The sequence below is a fragment of the Microtus ochrogaster genome, chromosome 2 (assembly GCF_000317375.1).
Source record: "Microtus ochrogaster isolate Prairie Vole_2 chromosome 2, MicOch1.0, whole genome shotgun sequence".
NCBI lineage: Eukaryota > Metazoa > Chordata > Mammalia > Rodentia > Cricetidae > Microtus > Microtus ochrogaster.
This window is the reverse complement of record NC_022010.1, coordinates 18,979,014-18,996,837: the sequence shown is the minus strand read 5'-3', so window position 1 is coordinate 18,996,837 and position 17,824 is coordinate 18,979,014. Positions and strand designations below refer to the sequence as shown.

The following is a 17,824-nucleotide window of genomic DNA, read 5'->3' as shown; positions in this document are numbered from 1 at the left end:
ATGAATGAGGTGGAAGAGCAAATGAGGACGATTCCTGACATCAGCCTTGGGCTTCCACATGCACGCATGCACACATATCCACATGTGTGTGCCCACACACATGCAAAGCATGCATACACATACGGGCACACACGCACCTGAAAATGGAAAAAGGAAAAAATAAAACCCATAGGCTTGGGGAAGGTTCCTGTAATTTACAAGTTAGAATGATTTCTGTCATCTTGTTTTTACTCTTCTTAACAGTTTTCTTGTGAGCATGATGCCTCCGAGAGGCACGCGTGGCAGAGGGAGGAGTAGGGTTCTTGGTATTCTTTTTTTTTTTTTTTTTGGTTTTTAGAGACAGGGTTTCTCTGTAGCTTTGGTGCCTGTCCCGGAACTAGCTCTTGTAGACCAGGCTGGTCTCGAACTCCCAGAGATCTGCCTGCCTCTGCCTCCCGGGTGCTGGGATTAAAGGTGTACGCCACCACCGCCCGGCAGGTGCTTGATATTCTAAGGAGGAAGTCAGGTGACAATCCTGACACATCTCTGCCAGGCAGAGGGTCACACTGAAGGGCTACACTTTGGTGTACTTTCTTTCTCTCTCTCTCTCTCTCTCTCTCTCTCTCTCTCTCTCTCTCTCTCTCTCTGTGGTGCGGGTGTGGTTTGTGAGCATGTGTGGTGTGTGTACTGTATCTGTGGCTCCAGGGTTGAGACATTGCTGTTGGTTGTCTCCCTTGATTGTGTTCCACCTTAGGTTTTGAGGAAGGGTGTCTCACTTGAACCCGGAGCTAGCTAGTTCCAGGGATTCCTCGATCATGGTTGCTGGCATTACAGGTGGGCTGTGGGTATGGATGTGGGTTTTGGGTATCTGGGCTCTGGTCCTCACATTTTTGTGAGCAATCTCCTCCACGCTGTACTTAAAAAATGTATTATTATTATTGATTGCTTATACATGTGAGTGTGTGTGTGTGTGTGTGTGTGTGTGTGGAGGCCAGAGATAAACCTAGTTGATCCTGAGAATCCTTAAACTTTGCTGCTTATCTCTGTCTCTTCAGACAAGTATGCACTGCTATGCCTCCTTTTCTATTTTATTTTATTTTATTTTATTTTATTTTATTTTATTTTATTTTATTTTATTTTTAAATTGTGTGTTCTGGGAACCAAACCCCTGTCTTTTGAAAGAGCAACACGTGCTCTTAACTGCAGAGTCATCGCTCCAGCCCTATATTGCTATTTTTTGACTCATCAAATTTCATAAATAAACAATAGCACTTTGTACAATGACAGCTGATTGGTTCTCTGGCAAGGACAGTTTTGTCTTTCAGGGAAAACTCTGTCTTGTGAAAGGGAGAGCTGGTCGCATCTGGATTTAGGGTTACTACTCAATCGTCCACTCTGGGAATTACCTGCCTAGAATGTAGATAGGATGAGGTTGGGAAGCCCTTTAAGGGATGAGGAGTTACCCCTCACCCACACGACCTACACGCACGGTCAAGTCAACAGTTAGCATTGACGTTATTGTCATGCAACGTATTAGCTACAGACCCAACCAGCAGCAGGGATTGCAGCTCTTCTTCATTGCACAGCTTTTAAATTTTCCTTGAGTTATTCATTCCCTCTCTTTTTAGTTATGCCATCTCCAATCCAGATATTAATACTTATTCCTTACACCGAGCCTGGCGGTGCAGCATTCCTGCCTTAAACCTCCTTAGACCCTCTAGCCCCTCCCCAAAGCCACATCCAATTAGGGCACAACTGCGTACAATTGGCTGTGATAGGTGGCTAGATATTCAGGCGAGGGTCTCAGGACCTCCCTTTCAAGGGAACATCAAAAGTCAATGAGCCCAGTTGGGATGATCTTTTGCGAGCAGGCCCGGTTGAATTCCCAACCCCACCCCAGCACACACTTCTTTGCAATATCAAGGGTTTTTTGTTTTGTTTTGTTTGCACACACACTTCTGCTTTGGATAGCTCACGGAGGTCAGGGGACAGCTTTCGGGGGTCGGTTCTCTCCTTCCACCATGTGGGGGTCCCAGGAATGGAAGTATCTCTCACCCACTGAGTCTCATCACCAAATCTCGAGTTTTAAGCTTTTCAATTGGTTTTAGACATCTAGACAGGAGGTTTGGTTTGAACGAAGAGTCATTCTTGGATTGGGGAGGGGGGCTGCTTGATCCTGGAGAGAGGTCTAAAAATCTTAGTAGGTGTCAGAGGTGGGCTCAGTCTAGATGGCTGGAAGGGAACTGTGGAGGCTTCTGGGGCTACGGTAGGGAGGGAGGCCTTTGCTCTAGATTAGCCTTCTATCAACTTGTTATTTCTGTTCTCGTACTTAAGTGAGGCTGGGGTGGGGTGATGTTCGAACACAGGACACCTTCAGAGTCAGGAGGAACGCCCACAGAGAGATTCAGTTCTCTGTTTCTAATATGGTGACCTCTTGTGGGCTCCGTCTGCCCCCTCCTTCATCCGGAGTACTTTCATTAAATAGCCCCAGAAAGCAAGCCTCGTCTCCTGTCTAGACGGCCCTTCCTGCACGTCCTCCTCACACATCCTCCTAATCTTATTAAACCCCAGCTTCAGTTGAAATGATACATGAATGTTCTGCCCTTCTCCAGCCCCGAGTCCTGGATGGACTGGATCTCATTCACCGTTGGTCTGGGGACCGCCAGGCAGGGCAGAGGTGTATGGCAAGCGCTTGCTTAATTGACAGAAATTGAATCTCAGTCACGCAGACGGGTTTTCAGTTCTGAAGTCTGAGATAAAGTCTGGCTGTCTTTGTTCTTCCTGTCACTCACACTGTTTTAATTCCTGCCCGGGTCACTCGCGAGCCTGCTGATGAAACCCAGGGCCATTCAAATTGTCATCTTATCCCCTTGACTCCAGACAGTTGAAAAAAATCTGTTTTAGCCAAATAAAAGGGAAAAGGAACAATGTCAGATGCTTGTTTATCTCAATTAGAGGGTCTGGAGTTCAAACACAGAAACACAGCTCTAATCAGCCAAATATGAGTGACCATGGCCTGGGAACAAAGATTCAGGTTACCGTGAGTTCCAACGGTTTGTTTCATGAAGTTTTGTAGTAACAAAGTCCCAAATAAGGCAAGTTGCTTTTCAGACTCACTGGGGGAAGCATCAGGTAGACGGCTTGTAGCAAAGACAGAAAACCTCTGCTGCAGGCCTCACGAGCTACCAGACGGATGTCTCTCTTAGCCTTTTGGTTGATAGAAAGGAGGGGTTTCCAATACGTTTATACATTCAGAAGGATTCACTATTGATTGCCATGCTGTTAGCTCATGTACGGGGGTAGGTTATAAATGTCTATTTATAAGGGGACTAAAGATGGCCCAAGGTAAATTATAACTGGACTCTGGACCTGCGACATCCCAACCTCTCCTTAATTATGGGGCCTCGAACCAGTGAACTGGGCTTGCAGAAGGACGTGCAAACTGGCCTTCTGGTCCCGGGTGACATGCGGATATTTCTGTTCTGTGATGCCTGATGGCTAAATGGGCATCTCCTCATGCTTTTTGTTTTTTATCAATTTTTTATTTATTTGTCTTATGGAAATACTTTCAGGATGATCAGTCCTGTTTTGATAATAAGGGCCAAGAGTAGAACAAGCCCCATGTTGACTTGTACGCCACTCACTCCTCCCCAACCCCGTTGTCATCTGGATAATGAGCCTAGGGCTGGTTAGTTTTTAACTGCCAGCTTGACATCATCTAGAGTTGCCTAGGAAGAGGACATGCTTGGTGGTTTGATCAGACTGATCTGCAGGCATGTGTACCAGAGATTATTTTGATTGATGAAGGCTGTGGGTGGGTCCACCAAGGGCAGCACTATCCCTAGGCAAACGGGCCCAGGCTTTATAAGAAAACTAGCTGAGCACAAGCTTGCGAGGAGCCACTGAGGAGTGGTCCTCCATGGCTTCAGTTCAGTTCCTGCTGTGATTTCCTTCAGTGTTGACATCTTAGTGACCTTTCTATTGTTGTGAGAAGATACCATGACCAAGGCAACTTATAGAAGAGAAACTTTACTTGGGGTGTCCAGTTTGAGAGGGTGAGAGTCCATGACCACCATGGAGGACGACATGGCAGCAGGCGGGCGGGTACGGTACTGGAGCAGTAGCTGAGAGCTTACATCTGGTCTGCAAGGAGGAGGTAGAAGGAGCACACTGGGAATGGCATGGGCTTTTAAGACCTCAAAACCCACCCCTAGTGACACTCGTTTTCCATCTCCACACCTCCTAACCTTTCCCAATGGTTCCACCAACTGGGGACTAAGCATTTAATCAGAAGAGCCTTTGGGGCGGGGGGCATTCTCATGAAATCACTGTAGTTGGACTGTGGCTTCAAAGTGTGAGCCAGATGACTCTTTTCCATAGTTGCCTTAATTCAGTTATTCCTTCCTTCCTTCCTTCCTTCCTTCCTTCCTTCCTTCCTTCCTTCCTTCCTTCCTTCCTTCCTTCCCTCCTCCTCCTTCTTTTTAAATCACAGCTAAGGAGAAGCTATCCCTAAATACATTTATCTTGCAGAGTCTAGAACCTGGAAGATTGATAACTCAGGGCCCACGGAGAGGCTAAGGGTGTGGCTTAGTTGGTATACCGCCTGTGTAACATGCAGGAAACCTGGCTCAATCACTGGTACCACAAATACTGAGCTTGGAGGCACCTGCCTCCAATCATAGTACTTGGAAACTAGAGGTAGGAAGACCAGAAGTTCAAGGTTATCCTTGGATGAAGAGTGAGTTCAAATCACCATGATCTACAAGAGACCTTCCTTGGAAGGGCTATACAGGAGTTATATGGTTTTTCATAGCTGCCAATCAGGAAATCTGAGTGATGAAAAAGAAAGTTCCAGACTGGGAGGGGGCTGAGAGTCTAGTCACTCACTCTCTCAGCTGCTGTTGACACTGGAAGGGTAGCATCACCCATGACTCCCCTGCCTCTCAGGTATGGGGGAATGTGGAAGAGCCTGAAAGCCGACTAGGAGACACTTCTGCCTGCAGCAGCTCATGTGTGCTTTCTCCTGCTCTTTAGAAATGACTCGACACACCTGAAAACCGCAGGTGCTCAAGACCATTTGACGACCCAACACGGGAAGACTCCCGCGTGTCCAGGCACAGGGAACCCAGCGGTAGTGCTTTGTGGTAAGTGGTCCTCTGGCCTTTTGGAAACTCTGGCCTCCCTGTGTCATATAGGGGCTGTGTCTGGTCCTCGTGGTTCGGCAGTTTAGTTAAGACAGATTTATCGAGTGTCAGTTACGTCTCTGGTTTGGGAAGGTCAAGTGAAGAACACTGTGGAGCAAGGAACATTCAGACAAGCGTGACCTCCAGGTGTTTGGCACTGGAGTGTGTTAGGGGGGTGGTGTTCCTCAGAATGAGTGAGAAGACTCGGGAAATTCATGTTCAAGTCTGCCCCAATGCTCATTCATTACTCAGGAGTCACTGAAGCACACGGAGTAGTTCAGAAGAAAAGCGGTTTCTTTGGGGTAGCATTTGGTTTGAGGCTTCCCGTGCAGAGAGAGAGAGGTGTGGCCTAAACACAGGGAAGTTCACACTGTGACCAAGAGATGGGGTTAAGAGGTAAAACATCAGTTGCTTCTGCTGACACAAGCAGGCTTTCACCCCGAATGTGGTGGAGCAGTCCCTGATGGCGGCTATAATCGCCCCATTTGCATTTGGGTTGTGAAGCAGGAAACGAGCCAGGAACTTGCCTGTGTATGACATGGGGTGAGGCTCTGGCAGAATCAAATGGTGGTGAGCCTCAGACTCCAGGCAGCAGGATGGCAGGAGGGGGATGATGTCTCATGGTAGACACAGCAGCTGCAGAGGAGCAGGTGATGGCCATGGTGGAGATGGTGATGATACTGACGGTGATTGGTAGTAGTGGTGCTCATTAGTGGCAATATGATGATGGTGATGATGTTGATGATAGTGATGGTGATAATGATGGTGATGATGTTAACAGTGGTGATGGTTGGTGATGATATTGATGGTGACCATAGGGTGATGGCAATATATAGTGATGGTGATGATGGTGAGGACAGTGACAATATTGATGGAAATGACAGTAATGGTGATGACAGTGCTGTTGAGGAAGGGACCCAGACACTGTGTGCTTCATGCACTTGAATTCACACCTAATCCTCTGATTTCTTTTGCCCTATGAGGAGGCAGAAATGGTCTGTTATGTGGCTCTCAGCTGCAGGACGTGTGCTTGGTAACCGTTTAGCTCCTATGATGAGAAAGCCACAAATCTCACTGTACAAGGGAAGGAGATATCCTCAAAGGAGGGAACTGCCTGGAAAACACTATGTAACTTTAAATTTTTGTCATTGACTCTATAATGGCATCAAATTAATTCCACGGTAGATATCATTTGTAGCGAGCCGTTGTTTGTTCTAAAAAGCCTGAAGGAGTCATTGAAGAATGTTATGCATGGGGGCCTGACTTGGCTCAAGGAGTGAGTCATAATTTCTTCATGTTTTTTTCCAAGTGTGCCCATTATTTATCAGCTCCAAGACAAGATACGTAACAGTTACCCTGTTGTGTTATCTCAGGCATCACAGAAGAGTGTTTTGAAGTCTCATTACTTTGGAATGTTTTCAAGTTTTGGTTGTTCTGGAGCCGAGAGCTATAGGATGGACTGGACTGATAGCATGCATAAATTTTTTTGGGGGGGTTCCAGATTGTCACCTACTTGAACTGAACACACATGACTGAGAACCACATCTTCACATAGCTTTGCTCTCACTTTGGAAGGGTATAGAACAACTGAATCACTTAACCACAAAGGGAAAGTGAGAAGCTAGATTCTGTAGCTTTTAGAAACAAGAGGTCTTACCCATCGACCCAGAGACTTAGAGAGGGGCTGCTCAGTTGACTGAAGCGTGCCTCAGTCCCGAGGGCTGTCGTAGACCGTCCCCTTAAGCATGCCTTCTCGATCACTAGGCATTAGGGTCTCCCAGGGCAGAGTTTTATAGTCTGTAAGGAACATGATTGTCAACACTGTTGCAAACATGCCTGCAGGCAGAGATCAGGGCTCCCTGGTGGGTTGAAAAAAATATTTAAACGTTTATTCGCCTGCCTGAGCTGGAAAAGCTGTGGCATCCACATCTCTTTCACAGAAGCGTGATGTGTGTTGTAGGTCTGCAGCTTTAAATAATTTACCCTGTCTTATTTCAAAGGCAACAGAAGTGCCAGGAAAAAGAAATCACGTTTTGCAGAGAGGCGTAAGAACGGAAATGTTAAAATGCCCCTGGATAGCTTCCCCATTGCTCATCCCGCTCACTACCACAACCACAACCAGACTTTGGTATTTCTTTGCTGAAGTTGTAGCCCCAAAGACACAAATATGCAAGTGGCATGGTTGGTGTTAGATCATAAAATGGACGAGGGTTAATCTTTCTGGTTCGTGCTTGGACGTGTGGTGTACACAGTCTAACATTACCTGCTGGCGTTTGCTACAGGAGTTGGGCAAACATTTGTTGAGATAGGGATCTCTGACTGCAGCAGGAAATGCCCCCCACACACACACCCTGTGCTTGAGAGCCTTGAAGTACACCATCTGTCATTTACCCTTCTGATAAGCCGTCCAGTGCCAGTCTCCTGGCTTGGTGGACAACCACTACCTGCTGGATGTTATGATCTCTGCAAGCAGAGGTTAGATCCACGCGTTGAGTTGTGTGTGGGGGGGAGGGAGGTGGAGAGAGATCAAGAGGTCATTTCTTCTGTCTCTACAGAATCTGAGGGATTTTCTGTTTGATGAAGTCATCCCCACAACCTGACATTTTTTGGAATAGTCTGCAGGCAACAAAAAGAAACAACAGTGATTAACAAACTTCCTATTGTATTAATGGGGAAAAACATAACCCTTCACTCATGGGGATGTGTTCAGAGACCCCCTCCAGGGTGTCATGGAATTCTGAACTCTACACTTAACTCTGTTTGTTTTGTGTCGGCTCGTGACCAAACTTCATTTACAAATGAGCAACAGGAGCCTGGATGCAGCTCAGTGGCCCTGCATTTGATCCCCAGCTCCAAAACATATTAACCAATAAAGCACGTGGCAGAATAGCAGCCGATGACAAAATGGAGCAGCCATAGCAATATCCCGCAGTGAATGTTATTTAAAACTTATTATTTCAAGAATTTTCTGTTTAATATTTTCAAATTGTGGTTGGTGTGAATAACTGTGGCTGGGGTGGGGTGGGTTGAGGGGGCATGACTGTAGAATTATTAGAAAAATCCCTACTTCCTTGGGAGGTGGAGGAAGAGGATGGAAAGTTCAGGGTCATTCTCTGCTATATGGTAAGTTCAAGGTCAGCCTGGGCTATGCAACACACTGTTTCAAAGTGTGTGTGTGTGTGTGTGTTGGGGTTAGAGGTGAGGAGGTGGAGCGTCTGCTGACTAGTAACCTAGTCAGTGTTTTCATTCAAAGTTTCTTCTTTCCATATATTTGCATCTATGAATTATCTCATTAAACAAAATGGCACTTAACAGTGGGCAGGCTCAGGGAGCTATGTCCGAGAAGTGGGAACCCTGTCTCCCCTGTCCTTGAGATGGACCCTGTGATGCCTTGGGTTGCTTGCTACACAGTGGCCACTTCCTGATCTAGGCTCAACCAATCTAGGCTGAGTTCTTGGTGAGTGGTTTGGTGAGAACCCCAGACCTTCTGGTCTGATCATAATGTCATTTAGGCAGAAACATCTAGTTTAAGTGGCTTTTTATGTCATTATTCTTCCTGGATAAAGCAATTATCCTTTTCAAATCTGATTCTGTTTACTCCTTTTCCTTAAGTAGACAAGACAGCATGGATGTGTAGATGTCAGAGACGGTGTCTGCCACAGGTAGATGGGTTGCTCGTGACTTCCTGTCTGGGAGTGCGTGAGGTTGTCTGGCCTGCAGGCCTGGGGTGCTCATGGCTCCAGGTTTGCCTCAAGGGCAGTGAAGAGTAAAAGGGAGAGGGAAGAAAAAAGGGAGACATACTGTTGTAGTTAGGGTTTCTATTGCTGTGATAAAACACCATGACCAAAAAGCAAGTTGGGGAGGAAGGAGTTCATTTGGCTTACATTTCCATATTTCTGGTCATTACTGAAGGAAGTCAGGACAGGAAATCAGACAGGCAGGAACCTGGAGGCAGGAATTGATACAGAGGCCATGGAGGAGGCTATACTGGCTTGCTCCTCATGGCTTGCTCAGCCTGTTTTCTTTCTTTCTTTCTTTCTTTCTTTCTTTCTTTCTTTCTTTCTTTCTTTCTTTCTTTCTTTTTTTGTTTTTTGTTTTTTGAGACAGGGTTTCTCTGTAGCTTTGGAGCCTGTCCTGGAACTAGCTCTTGTAGACCAGGCTGGCCTAGAACTCACAGAGATCCGCCTGCCTCTGCCTCCCGAGTGCTGGGATTAAAGGCGTGCGCCACCACCGCCCGGCTTTCTTTCTTTTTTTTTAAATATTTATTTATTTATTTATTTATTTATTATGTATACAGTGTTCTGTCTGTGTGTATGCCTGCAGGCCAGAGAGGGCACCAGACCTCATTACTCAGAACCTTTGGAAGAGCAGGCAATGCTCTTAACCACTGAGCCATCGCTCCAGCCCCTTTCTTTCTTTTTTTAATTGTTTTTCTTGAGCTATACATTTTCCTCCATTTACCTCCCTTTCTCCCCTCTCCTATGACTCCCACACTCCCAATTAACTCAGGAGATCTTGTCTTTTTCTCCTTCCTATGTAGATCCATGTATGTCTCTCTTAGGGTCCTCTTTGTAGTGCAGGGTTGTGGACTGTAGGCTGCTTTTTTTTTTTTTTTTGCTTTATGTCTAAAAGTCACTTATGAGTGAGTACATATCATATTTGTTTTTCTGGGTCTGGATTACCTCACTCAATATGGTTATTTCTAGATTCATCCATTTGCCTGCAAATTTCAAGATGTCATTTTTTTTTTTAATGCTGAGTAGTACTCCATTGTGTAAATGTACCACATTGTCTTTATCCATTCTTCTGCTGAAGGGCATCTAGGTTCTTTCCAGGTTCTGGTTATTATGAATAACACTCACTTTGGGCTGGGCCCTTCCCCATCAAAATCACTAGTTAAGAAAATGCCCCACAGCCAGATCTTATGGAGACATTTTCTTAATTGAGGTTCCCTCCTTTCAGATGACTCTAGCTTGTGTAAAGTTGACATAAAACTAGCCAGGACACATCCTGAGAAAAGAAGAATATGTGTTTGGCAGGAATGGTGGTGAGTACTCTGAAGTTGGCAGAATCCCGTGGCAGGAGGTTTTTTAGTGCCTCGGAGAGAGGTCTCAGGTAACCTAGGCTGGCCTTGAACACCTGATTCTCCTGCCTCCACCACCAAGTGCGTGGACTACAGATGTATGCTACCATCTCTGCTTTTATGTGGTGCTGGATTGAATCCAGGCCTTTGAGTATCTAGTGCTAGGCAAGTACTCTATCGACCGAGCCACACCTCAGCCCTCAAAGATCTTGATGTTGTGTGTTTCCCACTTGCTTTTGACAAAGCAAGTCCTGGGCCACAGATGACCGGCTCGTTTTTCTTTGTTCTGTAGACTAGAAAGGAATGAGGTTGCAGATGTGGCTGCATATTTAGGTTTCTGGAGTCACGACACCCAGTGACATCGCTAATGTTCAGGACTTGCTGACTGCTGGTGGAAAACCAGCTCAGAAGTCCCACAGGTAAGGACCGTAGGCCTGGGAGTTAATTGACCTCTTTAACTGAAGAGGGTGTTCTCTGGTTCTGGAACGGCTTGAGCCAGGAGCCCAAAGACTGTCTGGGAGAAGCAAGCTCCTTCCTCTTTCAGGCTGGCTTTGCTTTAAGAGCCCCTTAATGAATACTTTGCACACAGGCCTGGCACACTGTCACCTTCTGTTGGCAGGCAGGGGAATGGTGCCATCATTGTGTGGTCTCCACACTTGTCCCCAGTCTTCATGAGCATCTGCCAAAGAACCTGTCTCCCGGGTCCATGCAGAAGCTCAGGGGAGCCAGGATGTGAGAGCGTTGAGATCATCCTTCAAACTAGGGAGGCCATACATCTCAGGGTGCCTTGGGGGATGGGGAGTTCTTTCTTCTTCTCTAAAGGGTATTCTCAATTTTTTATAAAATACTGCATTTGTTGTGTATGTGTGTGTGTGTATACATACATACATACATACATACATACATACATACATACATACATACATACATACATATTGTGGCTTTGTGTGGAGGTCAGAGGACAGCTTGTGGGAGTTTGTTCTTTCCATTCATAATATAAACCTCAGGGATCAATCTCAAGTGGTTAGGCTGGGCAGCAAGTTCTCTTGGCTGATGAGCATCTTGCCAGCCCCTAGCTATCTGTCTTATGAAGGGAACTCATTGAAGAATTCAGAAGGGCAAGTACCAGAGAAGCCTTAAGAATCCAGAGGGCCCTGTCAGCACAGGGACCTTCTGGGGTGGTCCTGCAGGATGGCCCCCTCACTACTTTCTGTCTTTGGGTCTTGCTGCTTAAGGATTAAGTTCAAAGGGGTGTGACTCACCTCAGGCATCCTCCATAGGCTGGGGAGGGGACCTGGCTGCACTCTCACTGGACCATCCCCAAGCCAAAGGAGTGAGCCATGCCTCTGGCACTGTCTCTTGGATTCGGGAGCTGCGTGTTCTTGTAGGATGCTGTCTTAGTTAGGGTTACAGTTGCTGTGATAACGTACCAGAGCAAAGTGGGGAGGAAAGGGTTTAGTCTGCTCACGATTCCATGTAACAGTTCATCATCAAAAGCAGTGAGGGCAGGAACTCAAGTAGGACAGGAACCAGGAGGCAGGAACTGACACATAGTCATGGAGGATGCTGCTTACTGGCTTGCTCCCCATGGCTTGCTCATACATACATACACACACACACACACACACACACACACACACACACACACGCACACACGCACACATATACATACACCACATACATCATACATGCACATATACACACAGACACACATACATACATACATACATACATACATACATACACACATACAGAAAGCATCCTGGTGATGCTCTCAGGACAGCTGTGGCTTACAAGTCCCTTCATATGGATGCGGGGAGGGGGGGAATTCATGGTTACTGAGTAGCCAGCATCACAGGCCTGTAGCCAGGCTGCACCTGGTTCCAGGGTGACATGGGGAGAGGGTCCTGCATTCTGGGGCAGAAGTGTGCAATTCAGAGGCTGTGTGGAAATGAGGAGGAGGAGGGGCACATTTTCGCTGGGCTGTGGCCACCTCAGCCCTCCTTGTAGGAGTGAGAGTGGCAGCTGTCATCCTTCCAGCATCTGTGGACTTGGGGACTCTGTTAGGGGAATCACAGGCAGATCTCTGTAGGAAGCTTGCCATTTCCTCAACTGTAGCTTTGAGAAATGGGAGGCTGCGTGGCCTGATCAGCTTCAGAGGCCTGTAGACCTGAGCTTCTGGATACCGCTGTCTTTATGCATCATTTAAAAAGGGTAATTAACACCGCGTGTGGCATTTTAGCCCACTGTCTCTAAAGACTTTGTGTTGGTGGCATTCAAGCAGAGGGAGTGTAGTGGGGCTCCCTGAGGGCTGCAGGGGGCGGAGACAGGGGCTTCTTAGACATGGACAGACAGCCTGGGGTGGATACCGTTACTTCAGCAGTTTCAAAACTGCTCTAGGGACCAGGGAGCCTCCTAGGAGAGTCACGCCGCATACCCCCTCAGAGTTCTAAAATGACCAGAAAACCTGCAGCTCCACCCATCTGTCCTGGCAAGGTTTCCTAACAGCTGGCCGTGTCTCCAGGCAACGCAGACAGCTAAGCTACTCCTGTTTGAAAGGTCACCAATACACAGGTTCAAGAGGCACACTGAGTCAGAGTATTGGGGGTTAAGTAAGTTGATTGGAAAAGTTATGAACACTCTGGATGGACAAATAGCAGCATGGTGTGGGGGCTTTGCGGAGAGAGATCGGGGCCCTGGTGATGAAGTGGGAGTCTCTTCTACCTTTCTGAGGGTAAGGGTTTCATAGAATGTGCAGTGAGGCGCTCTGATTCCCACGCAGGAGCCTGGGAAGGGGTGGGGAGCAGGTTGTGTGACCGCCATACCTACTTTGATATAAACTCACTTTCCCACGTGAGAGACCCTGGATCTGGGGAGTGTGATCGCTAAGATACACCGACAATTTCTCAGTGGGTGCCTGTGAGAAGGGAAGGGTTGCTGGCGGTGCTGCGGCCTGAACAACAGCCTGATTTCAACACCGCATTTTCTTAAAACTGTTTGTCTGAAGTAGTGCAGGACCCTTTGCCATGGAGGGTCCGAGGCTCTGCCAGGTGGTTCTAGACCGGGACATGAAGCCACTCATGGGTCTTGCAAACTGCACTCCCTTCTCCAAGCCTCCTTGGAGCAGGGCAGCTGCCTTCCTTGAAGGGAGGGTTTTGGGTCTTCAGTGCCAGACACTGCAAGTGGCCGAGGCCTGCCTGTCGCTTCTCGTCCCAGATGCAACAGGGTATTCTCAGAGCAGACAGTCCCCTGTCTTTGCCCTAGGGCCACATGCACTGAAAAACACTAGCAATCTGAGTGAGCTGGGGTATAACAGTTTTTTTAAAACGGCCCTTGAGAGGTACAGGGTAGTAGGTTTGCCCTGTGACGGGCTTCCAGGTGCTGAGACATCATGGAGGCATGCATGCTTGCTTGCTTGTTTCCTTGCTTAAAGATTTGTTTGATTTTAAATTATCTGCATGTATGCCTGTCTCTGTGTGGGTATGAACACATGAGTGTAATCTCCCATGGAGTCCAGAAGAGGGTGTCGGATCCCCCCCCCCCCCCCCCCCCCCCGCCGAAAGTCGAGTTACAGGCGGTGCGGACATGAGCGCTTGGAACTGAACTCAGTCCTCTGCAAGATTGCCACATGCTTTTAACTGCTCAGCCATTTCTCCTGTCCTAAGACCTTTCAAGCTGGTTCCCAAGGGTGGGTCCGGTACACCACCAGTCCTGTTAGTCCCCTGAAATGTCCCGTGGAGCTTCAGAGCTGAAAGGACAAAGGCTGACGAGGTTTTCATGAGGGAAGAAGGGTCCCTGTTTCCTCATCTGCAGAGGAACCGTAGTGAATACCTGATCCGGCATGCTTCGTGAGCGTAGGGGTTAATGCCTGCCATGTGCCTGTTATAAACTGGCACTACGTAAAATGTTCATTAAATAAAGAAATCTCTGGAAACCTTCCGTGGCCAGAGGGAACGGGGTATAATAGACAGCAGCACTCTCTTTAACCCCTCTCGAGTTATACACCATTTACTTAAGAGGAGAGCCATAAGCGTCTCCAGGGAATCAGGCCACGGTCGTTTGCATTCTAAATGCACAGGCGCTGCTGAATTAGATGTTTAATTTAATTAATGAATATGCATCTCTGAAGAGCCTTTCTCCCAGCCGTGGACTCAGCTCCCCCATCTTTCCCATCTTTCTCTCTGAGCCTCGACTTGCTGGAGCGAGCCTTTGAAGATGTGCACAGATCAATAACTCTGTTTCCATGACGTGTGCACAGAGAGCCAGGGTGGATTCGGAGCGGCTCTAGAGATAAGCAGCCTGTGTGCTGGGAGCTAATTGCATTACAGAGCTCACAAACCTCTCGCCCAACATTGAGGCCCCGGCCCGGGCCGAACCATAGTAGCTCCGCACTACCCCCTCGCAACAAACTCAATTAAGGCCTCACGTTGGAAGTCAGGCTAGGCAGTAGATTAATTTTTAATCTGCGGCCATAGCTCGCTTTCAAGCACAATGGACATCCTGTGTCCTAACGGCTGCCGGTTCAGCAAGAAATAAAGGAGACAGACATACTGGCCAGCGAGCAAGCTGACCTTTGCTAGGGCCCTGTCTGGGCCGTCCGGAGACGGCCTAACCTGGAGGCTGGCAGCCAGCTAATGAAGTTTGTCTAATTTCTGCAGACAGGAGCCCTGGTGGCTTGGACTGACTTAGCCTTGCTAGTGATCTTGATGGTGGTGCCAGTCACATTTGCTGAATTGCAGGGAATTTACCTTGACATCGAGACTCTAACCCCTCACGACCTTTCCCATTGTGATTTAGTGTGGTTCTGAGGAAGAGGTCTCTGTCTGTGGTCCTGGCAGGAAAAGGGCAGAACCCTCAGGTGTGATTTTGGTGGGGATGTTCCATTTGTAGAGATGTGGGCAGGGCTCAGGGGTTAGAGAGGGAGCCAGGTCTGGCCACACAGGGAACTGATGTCATAAGTGTCCATCTTAGAGTCTTCTACAAATACTGCTTTTCATATTGGTGGTTTTTTTTTTCTTTTAAATTAGCCCCCTATGATTTGAATGAAAAAACACTGTATTCGTCAGGGTTCTCAAGAGAAACAGAACTTGATAGAATGAATCTATCTATACTAAAAAGGGAATTCAGCAGAGTAGCTTGCAGGCTGTGGCCCAGCTATTCCACCAATGGTTGTTTCCTGACTGACAGACCAAGAATTCCGTAGTTGCTCCATCTCTGAGGCTGGGTGGCTCAGCCAGTCTGCCTTCTACATCGGAGTCCAAAGAAGTAGGTTCTGGTTCCAGTGAAGGAATGCCTGCCTCAGCATCAAGTTGGGTAAACTTGCCAGCAAGGGTGAGGGCAAGCAGGCAAAAAGCAAAGGCTTCCTTCTTCCAAGTCCTTTTACGTGGTCGGCCACCAGAAGGTACGGTCCCGAGATAGGGTGGGTGTTCCCACTTGAAATGATCCAGTCAAGAAAATCCCTCACAGGGGTGTCCAGATTTCTGGGTTTTAGTTGCTTACAGATGTAGTTTAGCTGATTGGCCATTACAAACACTCCTTTGAATGCCTTTCCCCAAAGCAGGTGTGCTGTTCGTAGCTGCTACCCCAATGGCTGGGAGGCTGAGGTAAGAAGGTTTCCAAAAGTTAGATGCCAGCCTGGGCTACATAATATGACTCTATCTCAAAAAAAAAAAATTCTTTTCTTCAAGTGAGATGATGTTCCGGTTCTCAGTAGAAAATATTTGTTAAGAAACAAACTGTGTGCATTTAAAGCATGTAATTTAGGTGTTGACACACACACATGACCCTGGAACCAGGCTCGAAAGCTGGGGACCTTCAGACTGAACAAGGGTTGCTCCCCACCTGTTATGTGCATCTCTGGGCCCGGTCAGCAGGTGGCCGCAGCATCTGCGCTTACTCTGGAGGCTGCAGGCCTGTAGTTTTGCAGAAGCCGAGTCCTCTGTGTTTATTATACATAGCCTGCCCACTTGTGGGACACTCATCTCAAGATTCTCCCAGGTGTGCATGTGTGAACAGCTTGTGGCCTGATGCCCAGCAGTGTCTGCCTATAAACATGTCCCCACTAGCAGAAACCTTCCCCTGGGCAGGGACTCAGCTACCATGACAGGCTGCTGGCAGCACAGTGCTCTGGATCCCCACCTGTGAGACTTCCACACGAAGGCTTAGCTCTCCAGAGCAGTGCTTCCCAACCTCCCTAATACTGCGACCCTTTAATACAGTTCCTCAGGTTGTTGTGACCCCCAACCGTAAAGATTATTTTCATTTGTAACTCATAACTATCATTTTGCTACTGTTATGAATCATAATGAAAATATATCATATGCAGGATATTGGAGACGCAGCCCCTGTGAAAGGGTCATCTGACCCTTTAGGGGCTGTGGCCCACAGGTTGAGAACCACTGCGCTGGGGTGAGAAAGCAGGGGTGGAATAGATTACTGGCCCAGGAGTTGATTCCCTTTTATGGGATTCAGGAATCCGCTGTCTGTTCCCACCATGGCCCTTCTTGCTCTGGGCTGACCATTTCCCTCCCATAGAGACCTTCTTGTAAGCCATCCATGAAACACCTCAGCCAGCCAGGGCCAGTTTGACTTGTAAAGGCGAAACTGGAGTTCTTCCCGCCATGTGAGGTGAGCCAATCCCAAGGTGCCACCAAGGCTGCAGTTTCTCAGTGGTTCCTGGCAGAAGGGTGGCTCCCAAAGTTATGGAGACTAGCAGTGTTCTTTGGGGACATGCATGGAACCTGTCTACAGACCTGTCTGGGTGAAAATCTAGGAGCTTCTAAACACATCTGTGGCCCTTCCTGAGGCAAGAGTTTCAATGATTTTCCCAAACAAAGATATGTACACTTTCCCCTGATGGGTGGGCCTGGAGTTGAAAGGGAGGCTGTGGATAGTCTTGCCAGAGTTAATTTTGTAATGGAGTCCAAGGAATGGAGGTAGGTGAGGGAGAAAGGAGGCCTGTCCCTTCTCCCTGTCCATTGGGGAAAGAAGAGGATGTCTAAGGGGTGGGGGTGTAATTGTGCACCTTGTCCCTCAGCAAGAGACTTGGCCTCTGCCTCCCTCCTGGTTAGAGCGAGGCAAGAGTTCTTTCTCAGCTCTAGCTCCCACTCAGGCGGTCCTACATGTGTTTAAAAAACTTAACCGCACACCAATTTTCTTGTAGAGAACTGCTCTTCCAGGGGCCACTCTGTCACCCCCAACTTCCTTTCTCTAGGGCTCAAGCAATAGCTACAGCTCATGTGTGTTTCTCTTCTCCCCTGCCCTCCTCAGTCATCAGAGGCTCCAGAGAGGGAAGGACAGGGGTCCTGGACAGAGGTAGGGACACCTGGATGGCATCCTTGCTTTGCCTGTAGTAGCTGTGGCTGCGGTTGTGTGTCTGAGCCTCTGTAGCCCGGGTTTACTCCTCTAGGTGGGAAGTGAGGACTAGACCTGAGTCACAGGTGGCAGTGAAGAGAATGGGAGACAGTTGGTGACCGTGCTGAGCATAGGCCAGGTGTCCAGTGAGTGTTCTGTCACTCCGTGCCTGTAGCCTCTGGGTGTTACCCTGGAGTGGTTGTGTTGGCACTTCCTCCGAATGCTG

The 17,824-nt window shown here is 47.9% G+C and overlaps 1 protein-coding gene across 8 annotated transcripts in view; it reads left to right on the top strand.

Annotated features, from left to right (window-relative positions):
* Rimbp2 (RIMS binding protein 2) overlaps positions 1-17,824 on the top strand; it is a 191,682-nt gene that overhangs the window by 51,928 nt on the left and 121,930 nt on the right. For all 8 annotated transcript variants that reach the window (XM_013350341.2, XM_026784541.1, XM_026784544.1 and 5 more), the window contains exon 2: positions 5,014-5,123. The gene's annotated coding sequence lies outside the window, so the exon portion shown is untranslated. The remainder of the gene's footprint in view (positions 1-5,013; positions 5,124-17,824) is intronic.